General features: G+C 42.0%; 1 pseudogene; it reads left to right on the plus strand.

The window, feature by feature from the left end:
- Nucleotides 1–19453: 19453 nt before the first annotated feature.
- LOC112929371 (peptidyl-prolyl cis-trans isomerase FKBP3 pseudogene) lies at nucleotides 19454–20122 on the plus strand (annotated as a pseudogene).
- The last annotated feature ends 5480 nt before the right edge of the window (nucleotides 20123–25602 follow it).

Consider the following 25602-nt stretch of genomic DNA (forward strand, 5'->3'; position numbering starts at 1 on the left):
TGTATCCACCCATGAGACCATTCTCACAATGAACATATGTATCACCCCCAAAGTTCTCTCGTGACCCTATTCTCATCTGTAGGCAATCACTAATCTGTTTCCTGCCACTTTAAATAAATTCAAGGGGCACCTGGGTGGCTCAGTGGTTGAGTGTCTGCCTTCAGCTCAGGTTGTGATCCTGGGGTCCTGGGATTGAGTCCCCACATCAGGCTCCCTGCATGGAACCTGCTTCTCCCTCTGCCTGTGTCTCTGCCTCTCTCTCTGTGTCTCTCATGAATAAATAAATAAAATCTAATTAATTAATTCGAGTTTTCCAGGATTTCCCATATGTGAAATCAAACAGTATGTGCTCTTTTCCATCTGGCTTCTTTCCCTGGTTGTATTTATTTTAGGTTCATTCACATTCTAGCACATACGAAGTCCTCTTTCTCTGGTTGGTGTGTAGTGTTCCACTGTATGATGGCCCTACAACCTCCTTACCCCTAGCCTCTGGATGGACATGGTTTCAGTTTCTGGATGCTGCCAATAAAGCTGCAATGAACATTTTTTTTATGATAGTCACAGAGAGAGAGAGAGAGAGGCAGAGACACAGGCAGAGGGAGAAGCAGGCTCCATGCACCGGGAGCCCGACGTGGGACTCGATCCCAGGTCTCCAGGATCACGCCCTGGGCCAAAGGCAGGCGCCAAACCTCTGCACCACCCAGGGATCCCTGCAATGAACATGTCTGTAACAAGTCTTTCAGTGACATGTGCTTTCATTTCTCTTGTGTGAATACTGAGAGGGGAAAGGTGGGTGTGAATTTAACTTTTAAGAAACTGCCAAGCTGTTTTCCAGAATGGCCATACATTCTCACCTGCAGCATATGAGCCTCACCAACAGCGGTTACGACCAGACTTTTGGAATTTAGACACCCTAATTTGCACTAATTATGACTCATTTGGTCGATCATTTTTTTCATGTGCTTATTTGCCATCAGCATGTCTTTTTTACTGAAATGACTGTTCGAATCTTTAAAGCCCATATTTTAAAATTCTGGTTCTTTGTTTTCCTGTTACTGAGCTTGGAGAATACTCTGGATGCAAATCCTTTTTCAACTTTGTGTGTGGCAATATTTTTTTTCCTAGTCTGAGGCTTGTCTTTAGCACTGAGAATTTGACATTTATAAGTGTCACCATTTATAAGTCACCATTTATAAGTGTACATCTCAGTGGTGTTAAGTACATTCATGTTATTGTGCAGCCATCACAACTATCCATCTAAAGAATTTCTTCATCTTCTCAGACCAAAACTCTTTACCCATTAAATAATCACTCCCCATCCTCCCTACTCCCCAGCCCCTGACAACCAGCATTCTACCTTCTGTGTCTGTGGATTGGACTACCTCAGGTACCTCAATACAGTATCTGTCTTTCTTTAAAAAAAAGATTTTATTTATTTATTCATGAGAGACACAGAGAGGTAGAGACACAGGCAGAGGGAGAAGCAGGCTCCCTGCAGGGAGCCTGAAGCGGGACTTGATCCCAGGACCCCAGGATCATGCCCTGAGCCGAAGGCAGATGCTCAACCGCTGAGCCACCCAGGTGCCCGGTATCTGTCTTTTTATGTCTGACTTGTCTCACTTAGTATAATGTCCTGAGGTTGCATCCATGTTGTAGCAGATGTCAGAACTTCCTTCCTTTTAAAGACTATATAATATTCCATTGTGTGGATATACCACATTTTGGTTATCCCTTCATCCATTGATGGATATTTGCATTGTTTCCACCTTATCCTTATTAAATAATGAATAATGCTACTATGAATATGAGTGTCATAATGCTTTCTTGATGGCTAACTAAAGAAAGAAAGAAAGAAAGAAGGAAGGAAAGAGAAAGAAAAGAAAGAAAGAAAGAAAGAAAGAAAGAAAGAAAGAAAGGAAAAGAAAAAAAAGAAAAGAAAAGAAAACTTTTTTTCTTAAAATTGCAGAAGTTGTCTTTTTCCTCTGTGTCAGTGGTTGGCTTCCCTGACATCTGTCTCCCTTCCTCTGTCTCTCTCTCACCTGCCCTGTCCCTGTAATGAATGTCTGGCATGAGCGTCTGCTTAAGAGAGAATTCCTCTTTCTTTGGGTGATAGCCTCTTGATTTTCCTGGAGGGACCCACAGGTCCTCCACTGGCTCTCAGTTTACCCCATCTGGGCAGAGCTAGCAGCCTCCCCTCAACCCTTCTGCTCCCCAACCTGGTCCTGGGGCCAGCCAATCAGACACTCCAAACCCCAGGCCATCCTGAGTGGCTCAGGGATGAGCTTATGGTCCACGTCAGACCACGAACACGCACTTCTTGGAGATTGTTGGCAATGGGAGGTGTCTTTCTCAGAGCTGCCGGGAGCAGGGGGTAGAGACCAGGAGCCCTCAGCAGCCATCTTTGTCACCATGAGGGATGAGCCCGAAGAGCGTGGAAAGCACGCAGAGGAAAAGAGAGCAAACAGGGAGAACAAGGTGGACGACAGCTTTCTTATGCTCCCCCTCCCCCTGTCCCGCCCCAAACCTGCCAAGCTGAACTTTCCTCGGCCTTTTCAGGTGTATTTCCTTCCTTCAGTCAGTTGGAGTTGGTTTATTTCCAAAGAAAGAAAGAGAGAAAAGAAAGAAGAAAAGAAGAAAAAGAAAAGAAAAGAAAAAAGAAAGAAAAGAAAAGAAAAGAGAAGAGAAGAAAAGAAAAAGAATCCACTGAACACATTCTCTTTTCTTCCACAGCTTTCATTTGTTTTTCAGATCTCAGAACTCTGAACTCTGAGCAAGCAAATCTTTCCTTGGTGTTTCAGGACCACAGACAATTGCTGGTGGGTGGGGGGCAGGGCAGATCCTTAGTCATGGGGTGGTGCACTCTTCCACCCAGAACTGAGATGATTAAGAGATAATGTCTCATGAACTTTACAGTCAAATCAGGGAGATGTGTCAGGCACATGATAACTGTTGCATAAGCAAAATGTGAGAGCAAAAGCCACCTTCAGATTAACTACCCTGGTGTTTATGGCTGCCACCAGGATGCCCCCCCCCCCCCCCGCCTCTGGTCCATCAGACAGTTGTGCCCTCTTTGTCACAATGCCAGAAATTCTGACAGTAAGAGAGTAAGAGCAGACATTTGCATTCCCAGTCATCTTTCCATGGAATGCAAATACCTCGGTGAGAGTTAAGTATCCTCAAGGGGAAAGGAAAGGGCCAAGTGGGACCCTAGCCAGTAGCCCAATGCAGAGGGCTCAAAGGACGTGGCAACCTCTGGTTGGAGCTACAAGGTCACACCCACTGCTGGGCCAGGACTCTCTGAGGTTTGGGCAAGAATGGAAGTCAAGTGGCATTGGACTGTAATGGGCACAGGACCCCAGGAGCAGTGGGGTAGGGGTGGATAGGAAGAAAGCCAAGGTCAAGGACTTGGCTAAGTATACTCTGTAGTCAGGCACTGGCATGTTGAATAAAACCCAGAAACTGGAGATGCCAGTGTGAGATGGGGAAAGGAATTTAAGTTAAGACCACAGGTGCGGGGGCACCTGAGTGGCTCAGTGGTTGAGCATCTGCCTTTGGCTCAAGACGTGATTCCAGGGTCCTGGGATCGAGTCCTGCATCAGGCTCCCTGTGCCTATGTCTCTGCCTCTCTCTCCCTGTGTCTCTCATGAATAAATAAATAAATTCTTAAAAAAGAAAAAAACCCACAGGTGTCAGAGCCCTTGGACAGCAATGGTTAACCCCAGGTACAGTGGATTCCTGCCTACTTCCTTGAGTCCCAACAATAAAACTGTGAGGCAGGTGTTCTAATTATTAACCCATTTTACAGAAGAGAGAGTTGAGGCTCACAGAGGGCAAGTGCTGTGCTCAGGACCCCACACCTGTGAACTCTGGAGCTGGAATTCTGCCCAGACTGCATCCAAATTGGTGCCTTTTTTATTCTTTAACCTTGATGAAATGTCATCTTGAGATTTTTTTTTAACTCTTCAGGTTTGGCAACTCATTGTGCAAATTATTTTATGTCTGTCATCATGGTCACACATACGTACAAAGTACAAACATCCAGCACTAGTGTAGCTGTATTTCTCAATTGTAAATAATTCTGTCCTTCTGCTCAGGAGAAACACAAACACTTCTATCAACCCAAATAAGAATTTTATCTTTGATATACAGATTGTTATCAGATAAAAAAAATTTCAAGTTAAAGATAAAGCATACCTTGTTTTTTAAGGCCAGGAGTAGACAATTTGCTAGAATCAAAATACTCGGTTCCTTGATAGCTGGTGAGGTTTTTTTAGTGAGGCTCAAATTCAAAGGTTTTATTTTAGGCTCAAATATATGGAAATTTATATTGGAGTTCAAAATCATGGATTAAAGATGTCTAAATAGCATTAGGAAAACTGGCTAATCTTATTTAAAAAAAAAAAAAAAGGTGAATTTCTGCTTCATTCTGTACCTAAAGATAAATTCTAAAAAAACCTAAGGTTAAAATGTAAAAGAAAGACTATAAAAAGTACTAAAATAGAACACAGGCAAAACCTTTCATAATCATAAAAGGGGAAAGGCATGACACACATATGAGACACCTATTATATAATAAAAGGGTCTATTGACCTAACCAGATAAAATATGGAACTTCTTTTTTTTTTTTTTTAAGATTTTATTTATTCATGAGAGACACAGAGAGAGAGGCTTAGACACAGGCAGAGGCAGGCTCCATGCAGACACAGGCAGAGGCAGGCTCCATGCAGGGAGCCCGACGTGGGACTCGATCCCAGGTATCTAGGATCACGCCTTGGGCTGAAGGCGGTGCTAAGCCGCTAAGCCACCAGGGCTGCCCAAATATGGAACTTCTAAGACAGAAAGGAAAAATGATTACCAGGAACAAGAAAAATGAAAAACTGGGGGAAAAATATTGCACACAAGGATAAAGTGTTACTCTCTCTACTATGTACAGTTCTTACAAAGCAATGTGAAAAAAATCAGAGAAAAGTGGTCAAAAAGCACAAACGGAATTTGTAAATAAAAAATTCACAATAATATGTGAAAAGACAGTCATCTTAAGTGTAAGAATATCAGTGAGACATCACTTTTTCTTTACTGACTAGACTGATAAATTAGAGGTTTGATAATATCCAGTGTTGAAAAGTATGTGGTAAAACAGGCTCTCTTGTACATAACTGATGAGAATGTAAATATAAATGAGAATATTTTGACAACACATATCACAGAGTAAAATATTATATGCTCTGCTCTGACCTATCAGGCCTATTTCTAGGAATTTACCTTATGGGGATAAATAGATAGTATGAAACGATTTACCCACAATGTTGACTGCCACAGTATTTTTAATAGCAAATTAATATGGAAGCCATATAAATGTCCATTAACAGAAGACTACTTAAGTAAGTGGTTGTTCTAAATGATGATGTGTACTAGAGGCTGGCAAACCATGGCCTAAGGGCCAGCTCTGGCTGATTGCCTATTATTTTATTGACTAAAAGCTAAGAAGGTTTTTACATTTTATTTATTTATTTATTTTTTTTTAATTTTTTTTTTTTTTTTTTTTTTATTTATTTATGATAGTCACAGAGAGAGAGAGAGAGGCAGAGACACAGGCAGAGGGAGAAAGCAGGCTCCATGCGCCAGGAGCCCGATGTGGGATTCGATCCCGGGTCTCCAGGATCGCGCCCTGGGCCAAAGGCAGGCGCCAAACCGCTGCGCCACCCAGGGATCCCGGTTTTTACATTTTAAATGTTTATTAAAGACCTCTATAATATCCTCTTGATCTACAGAGTCGAAAATGTTAACTATCTGGCACTTAAAAAAAAATGTCAGTTTCTGTATATAGATCTCTATGTAGTATTGTACCAATTTTGGAATAAAGATGTGGTTTCTAGGGGCACCTGGATGGCTCAGTCTTCTGGGCCTTCAACTCTTGATTTCGGCTCAGGTCATGATCTCAGGGTCATGGGATCGAGCCCTGCCTGGAGCTCTGTGCTCAGCAACAGAATCTGCTTGAGATTCGCTCTTTCCCTCTGCCCCTCCCTCTGCTTGTGTTCTCTCTCTCTCTCTCTCTCTCTCTCTCTCTCTCTCAAATAAACAATGTAGTGTCTAAAACAGCATGTGTTGGGATGCCTGAGTGGTTGAGCATCTGCCTTTGGCTCAGGGCATGATCCCAGGATCTGGGATCAAGTCCTGTATCGGGCTCCCTGCATGGAGCCTGCTTCTCCCTCTGTCTCTGTCTCTACCTCTCTCTTTGTGTCTCTCATGAATAAATAAATAAAATCTTTAAAATATATATATAAATAAATAAAACAGCATGTGTCATATGATTCCATTCAGGTAAAATTAAATACATATGCCAAGTATGACTGGACATTGATATTCCTGAAATATGGTCACTATTACATTGTCACTATCTTCGAATGATATAAAAGATCTGTTTTAAATTTTACTGGTAGGGGTGCCTGGGTGGCTCAGATGGTTAAGCATCTGCCTTCAGCCCAGGTCATAATCCCCAGAGTCCTGGGATGAGCCCCGCATCAGGCTCCCTGCTCAGTGAAGAGTCTGCTTCTCCCTCTCCCACTCCCTCTCCTCCCCACTTGTGCTCTCAAGTAAATAAATAAAATTTTAAATAAATAAATAAATAAATAAATAAATAAATAAATAAATAAACTCTACTGGTGGTCATAAAAGAGCCTAATGATATATACAAAGGCATTGTGTTCCATATTGTTTTGTTGTTGTTTTTAAAGATTTTATTTATTTATGAGAGAGAGGGGAGGGGCAGAACACAGGCAGAGGGAGAAGCAAGCTCCATGCAGGGAGCCCAATGCGGGACTTGATCCCAGGTCTCCAGGATCAGGCCCTGGGCTGAAGGCGGTGCTAAACTGCTAAGCCACCAGGGCTGCCCAGTGTTCCATATTGTAATGACATTAGTTCCCTTTGAGTTATGAATTTAATGCCAATGTAAGTAAGACACCAGGAGTTCGGGAGAACTCAGTAAAGTGATGTTAAATACATTAAAATAGGGGATCCCAGGGTGGCTCGGTGTATTTAGCGCCTGCCTTCAGTCCAGGGCATGATCCTGGAGTCCTGAGATCAAGTCCCATATCAGGCTCCCTGCTTGGAGCCTGCTTCTCCCTCTGCCTGTGTCTCTGCCTCTCTCTCTGTGTGTGACTATCATAAATAAATAAAGAAAAAAAATATTTAAAAAAAAAGAAAGAAAGAAAGAAATTTTAGGCTTCCAAGGTGGTCAGAAAAGGAGAACAGGAAAGGTCCAGAACGAGACCCACTTCTTAGCCACATTGAGGGCAACATGACCCCTATTGTCTCCACTCATATCCTGTGGCTGAGAACTAGTCACACTGGCCAAATCTTAGAGGCAAAGAGGAGCTGGGAAGTGTAGTCTGAAGCTGGCCAGCAGCTTCCCCACCCCCATCTTACCAATGCTGTAGGAGGCGGGAATGAATATTTGGGGAATAGCTAACCAAACCTGCCAATGAATTTGCTAAGGAAAAGGCACAGTGAGAATATCCAGGAAAGAAATAGAAGTAGAGGGAACTGGCTCCACCAGGTACCAAATAACAATAATTAAAATAGATTAAATAGTTTAGAAATGGAGAAGAAACAGACAAGCCACTGGTACTAAATAAAAAGCCTAGGAATAGCCACAAATATTTTAGGAATTTAGTTGATGATAAAAGTGAAGTTTCCAATGGGTGGGAGTACAAGGAGAGTGGGGACAATGAGTTACCTTTGGGAAAATAAAACTAGATCATTTATCTCTTTCCTACAAAAAAGATAATCACTTTCAGATAGAGCAAAAATTTAGATGTAAAAAATGTAAAGGAATAAGGGTTCTTACTATTGAAATGGGGATGATCTTCCCAAGCAGGACACAAAACCCATACCATGTACAGAAAACCACTGACAATCTGACAAACCTGCAAAAGCAATCCAAAGGAAAAAGCCTTTCCAACAATTTATGGTGACGTAATTAGACATCCACAGGCAAAATAAAGAAATAAAAATTAAAAAAAGAAGAAGAACCTCAACCAAAGTCTCACATCTCATAAAATAATGAATTCAAAATGGATCGTAAATGTATGTGTAAATTCTGGGGGAAAAAAAGGAGAATAACTTCAGGACTTAGAACTAGGCAAGCTAAAGAGTTCATAGATTTGGTACCAATAGTAGGATCCATGAAAGTAAAAATTAGTAAATTGAACTTTATCTAAAAAATATTTTTTTGCTCTTCAGAAAATTCTGTTAAGAGGATGACATGACCAGCTTCATCCCATGGGAAAATATTTTCAAATCACAAGTCTGACAAAGGGCCAGTGTCTAGAGTATATTTTAAAAAAAAATTCTTAAAAGTCAATAGTAAGAAAAAAACAAAATAAAAAAACCCCAAAGCCAAAATAACAACACAAAATCCAGTTTAGAGGGCATCTGGGTGGCTCAGTGGTTTAGCATCTGCATTGGCTCAGAGGGTGATCCTGGGGTCCTGGGATTGAGTCCCGTATTGGGCTCCCTGCTTGGAGCCTGCTTTTCCCTCTGCCCATGTCTCTGTGTGCCTCTCTGTGCGTCTTTCATGAATAAATAAATAAAATCTTTAAAAACAAAAACAAAATCCAGTTAGAAAATGGGCAAGAGACACAAAGAAACAATCCACCCAAGAGGATACACAGATGGCAAATAAGCCCATGAAAAGCCCTTGAACAGCATTAGGCATGAGGGAAATGCAAATTCAAACCTTGACAAGACCTCCCTTTGTAGCTACCAAGATGGCAAAAGTTTAAGATAAAGTGTGACAACCCCAAATGCTGACAAGAGTGTGGAGAAATGGGATCACTCCTACAACTGCTGGTCAGAATGTGTAGCGGCGTATCACCAACTGGAAAACAGTTTTAAAAACCCACATGTCAGGGATCCCTGGGTGGCGCAGTGGTTTGGTGCCTGCCTTTGACCCAGGGCGCGATCCTGGAGACCTGGGGTCGAATCCCACATCAGGCTCCTGGTGCATGGAGCCCGCTTCTCCCTCTGCCTGTGTCTCTGCCTCTCTCTCTCTCTCTGTCTCTCATGAATAAATAAATAAAATCTTTTTAAAAATTCTTAAAATGCGTTTAATGCAATCCCTATCAAAATACCATGGACTTTCTTCAGAGAGTTAGAACAAATTATTTTAAGATTTGTGTGGAATCAGAAAAGACCCCGAATAGCCAGGAGAATTTTAAAAAAGAAAACCATAGCTGGGGGCATCACAATGCCAGATTTCAGGTTGTACTACAAAGCTGTGGTCATCAAGACAGTGTGGTACTGGCACAAAAACAGACACATAGATCAATGGAACAGAATAGAGAACCCAGAAGTGGACCCTGAAATGTATGGTCAACTAATATTCGATAAAGGAGGAAAGACTATCCACTGGAAAAAGGACAGTCTCTTCAATAAATGGTGCTGGGAAAATTGGACATCCACATGCAGAAGAATGAAACTGGACCACTCTCTTTCACCATACACAAAGATAAACTCAAAATGGATGAGAGATCTAAATGTGAGACAAGATTCCATCAAAATCCTAGAGGAGAACGCAGGCAACACCCTTTTTGAACTCGGCCACAGTAATTTCTTGCAAGATACATCCACAAAGGCAAAAGAAACAAAAGCAAAAATGAACTATTGGGACTTCATCAAGATAAGAAGCTTTTGCACAGCAAAGGATACAGTCAACAAAACTAAAAGACAACCTACAGATTGGGAGAAGATATTTGCAAATGACATATCAGATAAAGGGCTAGTTTCCAAGATCTATAAAGAACTTATTAAACTCAACACCAAAGAAACAAACAATCCAATCATGAAATGGGCAAAAGACATGAAGAGAAATCTCACAGAGGAAGACATGGACATGGCCAACAAGCACATGAGAAAATGCTCTGCATCACTTGCCATCAGGGAAATACAAATCAAAACCACAATGAGATACCACCTCACACCAGTGAGAATGGGGAAAATTAACAAGGCAGGAAACAAATGTTGGAGAGGATGCAGAGAAAAGGGAACCCTCTTACACTGTTGGTGGGAATGTGAACTGGTGCAGCCACTCTGGAAAACTGTGTGGAGGTTCCTCAAAGAGTTAAAAATAGACCTGCCCTACGACCCAGCAATTGCATTGTTGGGGATTTACCCCAAAGATTCAGATGCAATGAAACGCCGGGACACCTGCACCCCGATGTTTCTATCAGCAATGGCCACAATAGCCAAACTGTGGAAGGAGCCTCGGTGTCCATCGAAAGATGAATGGATAAAGAAGATGTGGTTTATGTATACAATGGAATATTACTCAGCAATTAGAAACGACAAATACCCACCATTTGCTTCAACGTGGATGGAACTGGAGGGTATTATGCTGAGTGAAATAAGTCAATCGGAAAAGGACAAACAGTGTATGTTCTCATTCATTTGGGGAATATGAATAATAGTGAAAGGGAATATAAAGGAAGGGAGAAGAAATGTTGGGAAATATCAGGAAGGGAGACAGAACATAAAGACTCCTAACTCGGGGAAACGAACTAGGGGTGGTGGAAGGGTAGGAGGGCGGGTGTTGGAGGGGAATGGGTGACGGGCACTGAGGTGGACACTTGACGGGATGAGCACTGGGTGTTTTTCTGTATGTTGGTAAATTGAACACCAATAAAAATTAATTAAAAAAATTCTTAAAATGACAAATTATAGAAATGGAGAAAAACTGAGTGTCAAGGTTTCAAGAGGAGGTGGGGGTGGAAGGGAATGGGTGTGCTGTAAAAGAAAGCCTCCACCAGGGGTCTTTGTGGTGATGGAAATACTCTGTATCTTGGTTGTATCAATGTCAATATCCTGGGTGTGATAATGTACTGTATTTGTGAGATGTCACCTTGGAGGAAACTGGGTAAAGGAACACCAGATCACACTATACTTTTCTGAGAACTGTGTGTGAACTTGCACTTATCTCAAAATAAAAAGTGTAATTAAAAAACTTTTTAAGGGATCCCTGGGTGGCGCAGAGGTTTAGCACCTGCCTTTGGCCCAGGGCGCGATCCTGGAGACCCGGGATCGAATCCCATGTCGGGCTCCCGGTGCATGGAGCCTGCTTCTCCCTCTGCCTGTGTCTCTGTCTCTCATTCTCTCTGTGTGTGACTATCATAAATAAAAAAAAAAAAAAAATTAAAAAACTTTTTAAAAAGGCAGGGGCGCCTGGGTGGCTCAGCGGTTGATGTCTGCCTTTGGCTCAGGGTGTGATCCCGGGGTGCTGGGATCGAGTCCCACATCAGGCTCCCTGCATGGGGCCTGCTTCTCCCTCTGCCTGTGTCTCTGCCTCTCTCTGTGTGTCACTCATGAATATATAAATAAAATATTTTTTAAAATGAAGAAGCAAAAAAAACTAGAAACTACTGAAATGACCACCAACAGTTAAATACTTTCTGCTACTTCATCTAAACCAAGAAATTCCAGACAATTGATACAAATGAGATAAATCCATATGCACTCATATAGAAAGACTACTACATTATTAAAAATATTTTATTCATTTATTCATGAGAGACAAAGAGAGAGGCAGAGACATAGGCAGAAGCCTCCCCATGGGGACCCTGATGCGAGACTCAAGTCTGGGACCGCAGGATCACGCCCTGAACTGAACCAAAGGCAGATGCTCAACCACTGAGCCACCCAGGTGTTTCGACTACTACATTTTTTATTAAATGAAACTATAAATGTTTTACTAAGTGAAAAAGCAAGGTAAAGTGTAGTGTATGGAGCATGAGCACTTTCCTGTACATTTTTTAAAGGATATACGTGTGTGTGTGTGTGTGTGTGTGTGTATAATTGCAAAGAGTATAATTTCCAGTATATTATAAACATGGTAGTTTTAAAATCATTATGTCATTCCTCCAAAGCTATGCAATGGAATGCAAATAACATATTGACTTTTATATATACCCAACATTTATTTTATTTTATTTTTTAGAAAAAATTTTAAGAGATTTTAGATTTTATTTGTTTACTTGAGAGAGTCCAAGCAGTGGGAGGAGCAGAGGGAGAGGGAGAAGCAGACTCCCCTCTGAGCAGGGAGCCCGATGTGAGGCTTGATCGCAGGACCCCAGAATCACAAGCTGAGCTGAAGGCAGACACTTAACCGACTGAGCCACCCAGGAGCCGCCAACAACTATTTTTAAAATATGCAAATAAGCTCATCTTAAGCAGTTGGAAATTTTATTTTATTTTATTTTTAATATTTTTATTTTTATTTTTTTAATGATAGTCAGAGAGAGAGGCAGAGAGAGGCAGAGACACAGGCAGAGGGAGAGGCAGGCTCCATGCACCGGGAGCCCAATGTGGGATTCGATCCCGGGTCTCCAGGATCGCGCCCTGGGCTAAAGGCAGGCGCCAAACCGCTGCGCCACCCAGGGATCCCTGCAGTTGGAAATTTTATACAGTTCCTGTTTACTCCTTGAATTTCCATTTTCATTTTACTTAACCCCCATCCCAGATTTTATTAAGCAAAAAAATTTTTATTGATCATTCTATCATACCTCTCCCCCAATAATTAAATATATGTAATATATTATGGAATATTGCATATATGATACATACACACATACATAGAGAAATTAATACTTTTATAAATTTTCTGTGACCACTGCCTCTGTTCATTTTATCCCCTTCTGGATTGAGTTATCATCACAACTATTAGTAGTAAACAATGGATCTGTATAACGCAACTGCACTACAAATGTTGATAATTAATTACTAAACATAAAAAAATTTATTAGAAATGTATCTTTTTTTAAGATTTTGTTTATTTGAGAGAAAGAGAGAGAGGGAGAGAGAGCATGAGTGGAATAGAGGCAGAGGGAGAAGCAGACTCCCTGCTAAGTAGGGAGCTTGACTTGGGATTCGATCCCAGGACCCTGGGATCATGACCTGAGCCAAAGGCAGATGCTCAACCACTGAGCCACCCAGGCACCCTGGAAATGCATCTTTTAATGAAATGGATAGAACAGATTTTACTTATTTATTCATTGGGTTCATATATCCCAAGATGACTATAGTTTACTTCTGCCAGATAAGGTTCAACATCAATTTCCATTTTCCATTTTTATAGATGTAGGCATGGAGCAACCTTTCACAGAAAATAAATAGAAGGGGACTGTAAGAGTTTTCCTAGAGTTATGCTACATACTTCTTTGATCATTGTATTATATGCCAAACATAACCTAGTGTCTATTCTTTAAAAAATGTTTTTTAATCTGGCCACCTGAGTGGCTCAGTTGGTTGAGTGTTCGACTCTTGGACTTCAGTTCAGGTCATGATCTCAGGGCTGTGAGATGGAGCCCTGAGTCGAACTCTGTGCTGAGAATGGAGACTGCCTAAGATTCTTTCTCCCTCTCCCTCTGCTCCTCCCCATCCTCCCACTGCACACTCTTTCTAAATAAATAAATAGGTTTTAATCAAGCTGACAGTTTTTTTTAAAGATTTATTTATTTATTCATGATAGATGTAGAGAGAAAGAGAGAGGCAGGCACAGGCTCAGGAAGAGAGAGAAGTAGGCTCCATGCCAGAAGCCCGACACGGGACTCGATCCCAGGACTCCAGAATCACGCCCTGGGCCAAAGGCAGGCGCCAAACCGCTGAGCCACCCAGGGATCCCTCAAGCTGACAGTTCTATGGTATCTCATTCAATTTTGTTGGAAGCAAAGACCCCTTCTCATACCTACAAAAGGATTTGCCACTTGGTCGTTGTTATTATTCACTTTTTCAGTGCACACACCAGTATTTCTTTCTTTTTTTAAAAATATTTTATTTATTTATTCATGAGAGGCAGAGGGAGAGGGAGAAGCAGGCTCCCTGTGGAGCAGGAAGCCCGACATGGGACTCAATCCCAGGATCCCAGGGTCGTGACCTGAGCTGGATGCAGATGCTTAACCGACTGAAACACCCAGGTGCCCCCAAACCAGTATTTATAAGTGTTGCCTCCCCCCAGGTTTGAATTCCCAGGGCAGACACCAGGCAGGACTTGGGGTGGAAAGGACGCTCTTCTGGGAGCTAGGAGGAGAACAGTGAAGAAAGGGAGCCAATCATGTGAGGTGAGGATCTGGAAACTAAGTTTCTCGAACAATTTCTCAATCTCTCTTCATTGTCCCCACTGTATGGAGATTTTTGAGACCTTTTTCCTTCCTAATCACCCTTCCACTGAGGTGTTTTTTTTTTTTTTTCCACTGAGTTTTAAGGCCACAGATACACTACCTCTGTTGATATACTTTGGCTCCTTGGAAATAGACACATCCCCAGCAACCCCATAGCACCTCCTGGACTTGCCCAAAGACACCAAAATGCCCAAGTTCCTTCTCAGGGACCACTGCTGGATGGTGCTCTGTGAGTGTAGAGACCATGCATCCACTGTGAAAACTTTATACCTGGCACACAGCTTGGCATAGAATAATCATTAATGAAAGAACCAATCAACCGACGCTTGCCTTCTTCCCTGCCACCCTAACCCCGGCCACTCACACACATCTGTATTGGTTAGCTACTGAACAGTAACAAACTGTCCCCAAACAGACTGACTTAAACCAACAATCATTCATTTAGCTCACGATTCTGCAAGTCTCAGGGGCACTTCTTGTCTGGGCTGACTTGCTTGATCTCAACTGGACTCTCCAGAATATCTGTGATCAGTTGGCATGTTGGCTGGGGCCTGAGTCTGGGGAGGAGCTCCTCCAGGACAGCTCATCTCTGCTCCATGTGGTCTTCCCATCCCATAGGCAAGCTGGCTTATTCACACCTTGGTCACCACATGGTTCCCCAGCAGCAAGAGGAGAAGCCCAGTGTCCAAGTACCTTCTAGTTGCTGCTCCTGTCTTGTCTCTTATCGTCCCATTGGCCAAAGCATGGCCACTCCCACTCGACACATGAGTTGTAGAGAGAGACTTAGGCGGACTTTATGCCCATCTTTTGTGATCTGCTGCATCAGCAACACCAGCGCAAAAGCTGCTGCTCTTGGTGACTTTTTCCTATGCTTGGTTTCCTGCAATGTTCCTCCTAGCAGGATTTCACCGGAATATTTCAAGAGCCCCACTCCCTGATTCTCACTCCTCAAGGACCAGTCCTACCTCTCACTCCCTCGGTGGCCCAATCTCCTTGTTACCTCTAAATCATCTCCCCTTTGCCCTCTGGAAGCGTGATCCACCCTGAGAGTTCAGACCTCCCAGCACTCAAACTCATCCACAATTGGGAAACAATGGGTGGCTAAAATCAGAACAATGAGCCTTACCCGAGTTCCCAGAGCTCTCCCAGGTTCACTCTATTGCCCAATCTCTGAGTTTATAACAAGTTCTCTGTTTGCAGACAGAACAAGGCGATTTTGTCCTGCATAGAGCTTGGCCAGGTTTTGGATCTGGTTCCCTGCCCTTCTGTCCAGGGGTGCAACAGCCATTTGTGGTCTGACCTGGAGAGGCACCTCACTTAAACCATCCTGCATTGGGGCAGCTGGGTAGCTCAGTGGTTTAGCACTGCCTTCAGCCCGGAGCCTGATCCTGAAGACCCCAGGATGGAGTCCCACTTCAGGCCTGCTTCTCCCTCTGCCTGTGTCTCTCCTCTCTCTCTCTCCCTTCTCTCTCTCTCTCTGTCTCATAAACAAATAAAACCTTAAAAAAAAAAAAAAACCATCCTGCATTATTGCAGGAGCTCTTGCTCCCAGAAGGCATTGCCCTAACCCACCGCCCCCACTCCGCCCCCTACTCCTGGTGTGGATCTCGAAGCTGACAAACGTTAAGTAAGACCCTACCAATACCAAGTGTGACCATATTCATAACTACTGGGGTGACCACCATTCATGAATGCCTGAATCTCCCCCTCCCCAGCAATCTGAATTCCAAGGATGTTTACCTAGAGTAGCTATAAATCAAACACCTTGATAAGGCAGGATCACATCATCCTTCACACCGTGACTACTGAGTCATCAGAGCACTCAATTAGCACGGTAATTATATTGGTTTATTTATCTGTTCATCGGCTTCACTGTCTCTCAGTGCCTGATACATAGAAGGTGCTCAATGAATACTCGTGGAATGCATAAGAATGATGACAAGCTCGGGGAAGGACTGTGAAGACAAAGGTGCCAAGTTATCGCAACAGGGGACGTGTACAGGCTAATAGGGGAGAGCTTCTCTGGGGAAGTGATATTCCCACTAAGCTTTAAGGGGAAGGCTAAATCAGGAAAGGGAAGAGAAAAAAAAAAAAAAAGGAAAGGGAAGAGCAGGTGCTCAGGCCCGCAGAGGCAGAGTCTGAGCAGGTTAAGGAAAAAAGTGCTGTGGGCAGGAGCAAAGTGGCACAGGATGAGGTAGGAGAAGTGAGGGAGGGCCAGACCACATAGGGTCCAGGGTCTTTTGAGCCACAGGAAGGAGACGGATTTCATACCAAGGGGAAGAAGGGTCCTCTGGGGCTTCAAGGGCGTGTGTGGTTGTGGAGAGGTCCATTTTATACTTGTGGCAGCTACCTCGGAATGAAGCTCTTATACTTTCTTTTGAAGACCTTAGCCCCTCCACATGGCTGGCTTTTAAAGCATTTGGCTCTGGACCACGCAGCCATTTTGACCTACAGGTCTTCCCTGAGGGCTCTGACCTTAAACTCACTGCCAGGGCATCTTGTATAAAATGCCCAGCTTTCAGGAACAATGTTTAGGCACATCAGTTCTGCAGGCCTTTTTCACTGTCCCCAAATTTTCTAACCTCTATTCCTGAATTAATCTAAGCGCCCCAGAGATATAGAATTGGACTGCACTGTTAGGCCCCCTGGAATTTTGGTATTACAGCAGGGACAGGCTCACATGAAAGGGTCCTGGCAGCAGCTACACACCCAGCCTCCAGCATTCACAGAGAGCTCACTGAGGGTGCTCACGAGAAGCTTCTTGGGTCTCCGTGTAGGAGGAGCTGTGCCTCTCTTGATCATGAAGCTGGCTGTGATTTTATGGAAACTGGAGCATGTTTCCATCCCTGTGAGGACTCGGGGGAGTCAGATTTGCAGCCTGCTTCCAGTACCTGTGTGAACAATAAAATATGCACATCTTTTGTAATTTGCTGAACTTATGTTCACTGCCCTAAGCATTTATTTTCACCTTTTGTGGTGATATAGTTCTATTAGCCCTCTCAATTCCTTTCATGGAACAAGGAGGAACATAAAAAAAGTAAACCAAAATCAAAATTCTTTGCCCATGGCAGGCATTTTATTCATAACCATCTACACCTTCCCCCTGCCCAAAGGAAAGTTAAAAAAATAAAATAACCTCTAAAATGAAAGTATAGTTTGATTCTGCTTTGAACTTGATAAAATTTCTGATACTATGTAAACCTATTCTCTGTGCAGTAGAGCAAACACATTCAGAATGACTTCACTTTGGGTAGCTGATGACCTAAAAGCTTTCCAATCTCTTTCTCTCTTGCCCATCTTGGATTACAAAAGCCAGAAATCCAGATATTCTGTTTCCCAGCCCTGTTTGCAATTAGACTAAGCTCCAGGGTGGCAAGATTTAGTAAATTAAGATAGGGGACAAACACCCAGGGAAATTTGAATTTCAGATGAGCTGATTAACATTCAGTATAATGTTACTTATACTTTAAAAGTTCTGTGCTATTGATCTGAAATTCGGATTTAATCTGTATCTTATTTAGCAATCCTACCTGGTTTCTACTATGAGATGTAGAGGAAAGTCTATTGGAGCACATCTGGGAACAATTTTATTCTGGATAAAAAGGTAGAGGCTACTGAAGAAAAGGCCCATCTTTTTTCCTATTGAGAATGCCACTACGATGCCTGGAAGTCTAGCAGCAACTTTATGATCATAAGGTAATAAACAACATATTAAAAGTCAACATCCTGATGAAGTCAGAGCCCAAAGAACAAACAGGTCTTTAATGATACTCTTCAATATTTTATTACTGAAACTGAAAGCATTCTAGATACTCACTGGTGTTTTGGTGGGTTTTGGGTTTTTGGGTTTTGTTTTGTTGTTTCTTGTTAGTAATTGTTTCTGCTACTAAATACTCAAAAGCTTCACATAGAACTATACTTTTGGAGGAAAAGAGCCACTCTTCATCACTGACATATAGAACAGCTCCAAAGTAAGAAATGAGCCAATCTCATAAATGTGGAAATTTATCAGGAATAAAGGAGAAAATGAAGCAGCAGGACAACCATACCCGTAAGCAATGGTGATGGCAGGGGATTTTCCTGTGCTGTTGGGGGCAAGGATAGACAGGTACATATAAGGCAACAGTCAAAAGCACAAGTTCTAGAACCAAGCTGCCTGGCTTCAAGCCTACTTCCATCATTTATTAGCTCTATGACTTTGGACAAATTACCAAATAAATGTCCATGTGCCCTTATTTCTTCATGTAAGATGAGGATGAAAACAGAACGTGACACAGATGTGTTATAAGGACAGGATGAGTTAATACAAGTAAAGCTATTAGAAACACAAATATATAATTTATTAGTGATTGTGGGTGGCACACAGTCAGGCTCCCTCGCACATGCTCATCATCTAGCCAGGGGCACTCTTCCCTCACCTCTTTGTGTGACACTTCCTCTGGAAAGCTTCCTTGATGAGTCTACCATGGCTAAGTTGCTTCAGTGATGTGAATCTGTGGCTTTCCCACATGTCTGCCCTGCTTTGTGGCAAGTCATGTTTAACTTCTCCAGAAATGTCTTCTCTGGAAGAATGGAAGCTCCTTAAGGACATATATCATGTGTGTCCTGCTCATCTTTTAGTAATAAAAGAATGATGGAAGGAAGGAAGTGTCAAGGAAGCGTGCATTGGGGATGATGGGTGAAGGTGTGATGTGGCAATGAAACTCAGAAAACACACAGTCCAAGGAGAGAGACAACAGCATTACATACGGCCCAGTGTCAGTCAGTTGGAGAGTAAGACTATAGGTGCAGGATGAACTCCATCTCAGTGCTCTCCTTGCTGTGCTAAGAAGTAGGTGTTAAGTTGTTAGGGAGGCTAGGGTGGACAGGCTCGTGGTGGCCCAGAGGAGTGCAGGAGGTTGAGAATAAAGACCCAAAAGCCCAGGTGTCAGACAGTGGAAGACCAAATCATGGTGGCAGTAGGACAGGGGAGATGGATGTGAGAATTTACACTGCTTCAAAGAAAGCAACAGAATGTGGCTACTAAGTTGATGAGGAGAGCAAGAAAAAGCAAGGAGTCAATGACTCTGAGGATGCTGAGTAGAGTGGGGGTCTACTGGCAAAGAAGGCAGAGCTTCTACAGAAGAGCTACATAAAAGGGGGAAGGGATGCTGTTACTTTGAGGAATATTGAGTTTGAGGAGCTAGGGAGACAATCAAGAGGAGATGCAAGATACCCACCTGGAAAAGCAGCCTAGGAGGCACACAGCTGGAGACAAGTTCACCAGGGAGGCAGTGGGAGGGAAGATGGCGGTGGCTGTTCCACAGCGGGCCTGGACCGTGGAGCAGCTGTGCAGTGAGCGACTACCCAAGAAGGACATTATCAAGTTTCTATAGGACCACAGTTCAGATTTGTTTCTTGCAGAATGTAAGGTATTAGGAAACATTAAAAATGTGGCCCAGACAGCTAACAAGGACCATTTGGTTACAGCCTACAACCATCATTTGAAAGTAAGTGTTTCAAAGGTACTAAAAGTATAAGTAAAGTGTCTGAGCAGGTGAAAAATGTGAAGCCTAATGAAGATAAACCCAAAGAAACCAAATGTGAAGAGACTCTGGATGAGGGTCCACCAAAATATATAAACTATGTCCTTAAAAAAGGAGATAAAACTAACTTTCCCAAAACGGGAGATGTTGTTCACTGCTGATATACAGGAACACTACAGGATGGGACTGTTTTTGATACTAATATTCAAACCAGTTCAAAGAAGAAGAAAAATGCCAAGCCTTTAAGTTTTAAGGTTGGAATAGGCAAAGTTATCAGAGGATGGGATAAAGCACTCTTAACTATGAGTAAAGGAGAAAAGGCTTGGCTAGAGATTGAACCTGAATGGGCTTATGGAAAGAAAGCCTGATGCCAAAATTCCACCAAATGCAAAACTCATTTTTGAAGTGAAATTAGTGGATATTGATTGAAATAGCAATGCTTCAGATATAAAGCCATTAGGAATAAAACATGGCCTTGAAGAAATTTATGTAACTACAACTTGTTACTATTGTAAGGGAAGAGTCAACCGGAAAATTCAAGAACTCAGATATTGTTTACCCAATCCCCAACTTTTAATACATGTAATCCATCATAATTCCCTAAAGTTTGAAATATTTTACTGCAGCTGTGTAAAATATTAGTTAAGGTGAAATGACTTTCCTTTTACCTCATGTTGTAAACTAAAAGGCTCAATAAAAACTTATTCAGTGTCCAAAGAAAAAAAAGTTCACCATAAGAACAACCAGATAGAAGATCAATATGGAAATCAAGGACTCGACAAGCAGTATAAATAAACCGGATCTGACAAACATCTACAGAACATTCTACCCAATGACAGCATACTGCACGCTTTTCTCAATGTTCTGTAGGATAGACTATATGTTAGGCTGCAAAAATTAATCTTAATACATTTTGAGAGACTAGTATCATACAAAGTATCTTTTCCTATCATAAGTGGAATGAAACTAGAAATTATCAGCAGAAGGAAAACTGGTAAATTCATGAGAATATGGAAATTAAACAGCACATTCTTTTTTTTTTTTTTTTTTTAAATGATAGGCACACAGTGAGAGAGAGAGAGGCAGAGACATAGGCAGAGGGAGAAGCAGGCTCCATGCACCGGGAGCCCGATGTGGGATTCGATCCCGGGTCTCCAGGATCGCGCCCTGGGCCAAAGGCAGGCGCTAAACCGCTGCGCCACCCAGGGATCCCAGGAAATATTTTTTAAAAATGAAAATGAAAACACAGCACACCAAAACTTATGGGATGTTCCAAAATAAGTGCTAAGAGGGACATGTATAACTCGAAACACTAAAAAAGAAGTGAGATCGGGGGTGGCTGAGTGGCTTAGTCAGTTAAGTGTCCAATTCTTTTTTTTTTTTAAGATGTATTTATTTCAGAGACAGAGAGTATGAACAGGAGGAGCAGCGGGAGAGATGGAATCTCAAGCAGACTCCATGCTGAGTACAAAGCCCAGTGCAGGGCCCACCCCACAACCCTGAAATCATGACCTGAGCTGAATCCAAGAGTCAGACACTTAACCACCTGAGCCACCCAGGCACCTATGGTGACTGATTCTTGATGTCAGAGTCATGAGTTCAAGCTCCAAAGAAAGAGAGAGGAAGAAAAAAATATATAAAGATTAAAAAAAAAAAGGAAGCAAGATCGCAAATAAAAAATGTGCATCTTAAATTTACATCCTAAGGAACTAGAAAAAACTAAACCCGAAGCTTGTAGAAGGATGGAAATAAGATTACAGCAGACACCAATGAAGTAGAGAATAGAAAGAGAAAATAAACAGAACCAAAAACATATTCTTTAAAAAGATCAACCAAAATGACAAACCTTTACTGACAAAAAGAAGACAGGATGCATATGACTAAAATTGGAAATGAGAGTGAGAATATTATTAATGATTTTACTGATCATTACCAGTGATTTCTGTAATGATTTTACAGAAATAAAAATGATTATAAGTATGATAAACAATCATATGCTAACAAATTGGATAACTGAGAATAAACAAATTCCTAGAAACCTACTACCTACCAAGACCAAATTATGAAAAAAACAGAAAATCTGAATAGATGTATACATGGTGAGGATATTTAATTAGTAATTTAAAACCTCTGAACAAAGGAAAGTCCAGATCAGATGGCTTCACTGGTGAATTCTACCAAGTATGTATGTATGTATGTATGTATGTATGTATTTTATTTTCTATCAAGCATTTATTTTTTATTTTTTTAAATTAATTTTATTTATTTATTTATTTATTTATTTATTTATTTATTTATTTATGATAGTCAGAGAGAGAGAGAGAGAGAGAGAGAGGCAGAAACACAGGCAGAGGGAGAAGCGGGCTCCATGCACCGGGAGCCCGATGTGGGATTCGATCCCGGGTCTCCAGGATTGCGCCCTGGGCCAAAGGCAGGCGCCAAACTGCTGTGCCACCCAGGGATCCCTCTATCAAGCATTTAAAGAAGAATATGAATCCTCAAAATTGAAGAGGAGGGAACACTTCTGAACTCAGTCTATGAGCCTAGCATTACTCTGGTACCAAAACTAGACAAAGATGCCACAAGAAACTTACAGACCAATATCCCTTTTGATTATTGGTGCAAAAGTCCTCAACAAAATACCAACAAACCAAATGCAGCAGTGCACTGAAAGGATTATATACCATGACCAAGTGAGGTTATTTATTCCTGGAATGCAAGAATGGTCCAACATACAAGTATCAATAAATATTATACACCACAATAACAAAGTGAAGTTTCAGGAAAGCTACATAATCATCTTAATGGATGCATAAAAGTATTACACAAAAAATCATATCCTTTCATGATAAAAATGCTCAACAAAATAGGAATTTAAAAAACTATCTCAACATAATAAAAGCTGCATATGGAGAACTCACAGTTAATGTCACACTCATTGGGGAAAGACATAGCTTTTCCCGTAGGATCAGGAAAAGACAAAGATGCCCACGTTTGCCACTTCTTTTCAACACACTATTTTTTTTTCTTTGTATATTTTTTTATTGGAGTTCAATTTGTCAACATATAGTATAACACCCAGTGCTCATCCCATCAAGTGCCCTCCTCAGTGCCTGTCACCCAGTCACCGCACCTCCCCGCCCACCTCCCCCTCCACTACCCCTTGTTCATTTTCCAGAGTTAGGAGTCTCTCAACAACACACTACTGCAAGGTCTAGTTGAGGAAATTAAGCAAGGAAACGAAAGAAAAGGCATCCAGACTGCAAAGGATAAAAGAAAATTGTCTCTCTTTCAAATGACATGATCTTCTAAGTATGCAATATTACACACACACACACACACACACACACACACACAACGTTTAGAATTAGCAAATTCAGCAAAGATGAAGGCTACAAAATCCACACACAAAGCAGTTTCATTTCTATATACTAAAAATAAATAATTGGAAAGGCAATTAAAAAAATTCATTTACAGTGGAATAGCGCCAAAAAGAACAAAATACTTGGGAATAAACTTAACCAAAGAGACTAAAGACTTGCGCACCGAAAACTAAAACATGACTAAAATAAATGAAAGAAGATTTTAATAAATAACTAGAAAGACATCCCATATTCATGGATAGGAAGGCTTAATATTGTCAAGCTGTCATTATTTTTTTTAAATTTATTTATGATAGTCACACACACAGGGAGAGAGAGAGAGAGAGGCAGAGACACAGGCAGAGGGAGAAGCAGGCTCCATGCACCGGGAGCCCGATGTGGGATTCGATCCCGGGTCTCCAGGATCGCGCCCTGGGCCAAAGGCAGGCGCCAAACCGCTGCGCCACCCAGGGATCCTTCAAACTGTCATTATGACCCAAAGCATTCTACAGATTCAATGCAATACCTATCAAAATCCTAACAATGGGGATCCCTGGGTGGCGCAGTGGTTTAGCGCCTGTCTTTGGCCCAGGACGCGATCCTGGAGACCCGGGATCGAATCCCACATCGGGCTCCCGGTGCATGGAGCCTGCTTCTCCCTCTGCCTGTGTCTCTGCCTCTCTCTCTCTCTCTCTCTCTCATAAATAAATAAAAAATTTAAAAAAATCCTAACAATGGTTTTTGCAGAAATAGAAAAACCCATCCTAAAATTCATATGGGATCTCAAGGAAATCCAGATAAGACAATCTTGAAAAAGAACAGACATGGAAGACTCATGCTTCCTCACTTAAAAGCTTATTATAGGGGATCCCTGGGTGGCGCAGTGGTTTGGCGCCTGCCTTTGGCCCAGGGCGTGATCCTGGAGACCCGGGATCGAATCCCACGTTGGGCTCCCGGTGCATGGAGCCTGCTTCTCCCTCTGCCTCTCTCTCTCTCTCTCTCTCTCTCTCTCTCTGTGACTATCATAAAAAAAAAAAAAATTAAAAAAAAAAAAAAAGCTTATTATAGGAGCACCAAGGCAGCTCAGTTGGTTAGGCAACTGATTTTGGCTCAGGTTCTGATCTCAGGGTCCTGGGATTGAGCTCCACATTGAGTGCCACATCAGGCTCTGCACTCGGCAGGGAGTTGGCTTCTCCCTCTGCCCCTCCCTGTTTGTATTCATGCTCTCTCTCAAATAAATAAATAAAATCTTAAAAAAAAAAAAAAAAGGTTAGGGGCACTTAGGTGGCTCAGTCGGTTAAGCTTCTGCCTTTGGCTCAGGTCATGATCTCAGGATTCTGGGATCAAGCCCAGAATTGGGCTCCCTGATCTCCAGGGAACATGCTTCTCCCTCTCCCTTTGCCTGCCACTGCCCCCTGCTTGTGCACTCTCTGTCAAATAAAAAATTAATAAAACCTTAACAAAAAAAGCTTAGTACACAGGTACAATGATCAAAACAATGGCATTGAAGCCCATGGTGACCATGAACACCAAGTCCTGGGCTTCCAGGAAGAGGAGAAAGCCCTGGGCATGGAGAGGAGGGAAATAGACCAATAGAATAGACAGCCCAGAAATAAAATCTTTTGACAAAGATTTCAAGATCATTCGCCAGGGAAAGGAAGGACAGTCTCTTTTACAAATAGTTCTGGGAAAACTGGATAGAACATGCAAAAGAATGAAGATGGAGCCTTACCTACCAAGTACAAAAATTAACTCAAAATGGATGAAAGACATCAATATGAGACCCAAAACTATAAATATACAAAGCATTTGAGAAGATGCTCAAGGTCACCAACCATTAGGGAATCGGAAAAACAAAATTACCTTGAGATTCCACTTCACACTCATTGTGTGAAGAATGCCTATTTGCAAAACAAACCAACCCAAAAAATAACAAGATTAGCCAGGTTGTAGAGAAATTGGAATCTTGTACATTAACTGATGAGGATGTAAAATGGAAAACAGTATGGAGCTTCCTCAAAACATTAAAAACAGAATTGTTATATAATCCAAAATTCTACCTTGGTGGAATATACCAAAAAGAATAGAAAGCAGGAACTCAAACAGGTGTTCATAGCAGCATTGTTCACAGTGTCCAAGAGTTGGAAACACCCAAATGTCCTTTGATGGATGAATGGATAACCAAAATGTGGGATAGATGTGCAATAAAATGTTATTCAGCCTCAGAATAGGAATGACATTTCTTTAAAAAAAAAAAAAGATTTTATTTATTCATGAGACACAGAGAGGCAGAAGCAGACTCCCTGCAGGGAGACCGATGTGGGACTCTATCCCAGGAGCCTGGGATCACGACCTGAGCTGAAGGCAGATGCTCACTGAGCATCTGGAATGATGACAGTATGCGAAGTCCAATAAGACAGACACAAGAACAAATATTGTGTGATTACACCTATATGAGGTACCTAGAATAACCGAAGGCATGGAGTTAACCAAAGGACAGAATGGCCAAAGGCAGGGAGGGAGAGAAAAAGAGAGGGAGGGAGGGAG

Source organism: Vulpes vulpes, chromosome 3 (genome assembly GCF_048418805.1).
Source record: "Vulpes vulpes isolate BD-2025 chromosome 3, VulVul3, whole genome shotgun sequence".
In the NCBI taxonomy this organism is placed as follows: domain Eukaryota; kingdom Metazoa; phylum Chordata; class Mammalia; order Carnivora; family Canidae; genus Vulpes; species Vulpes vulpes.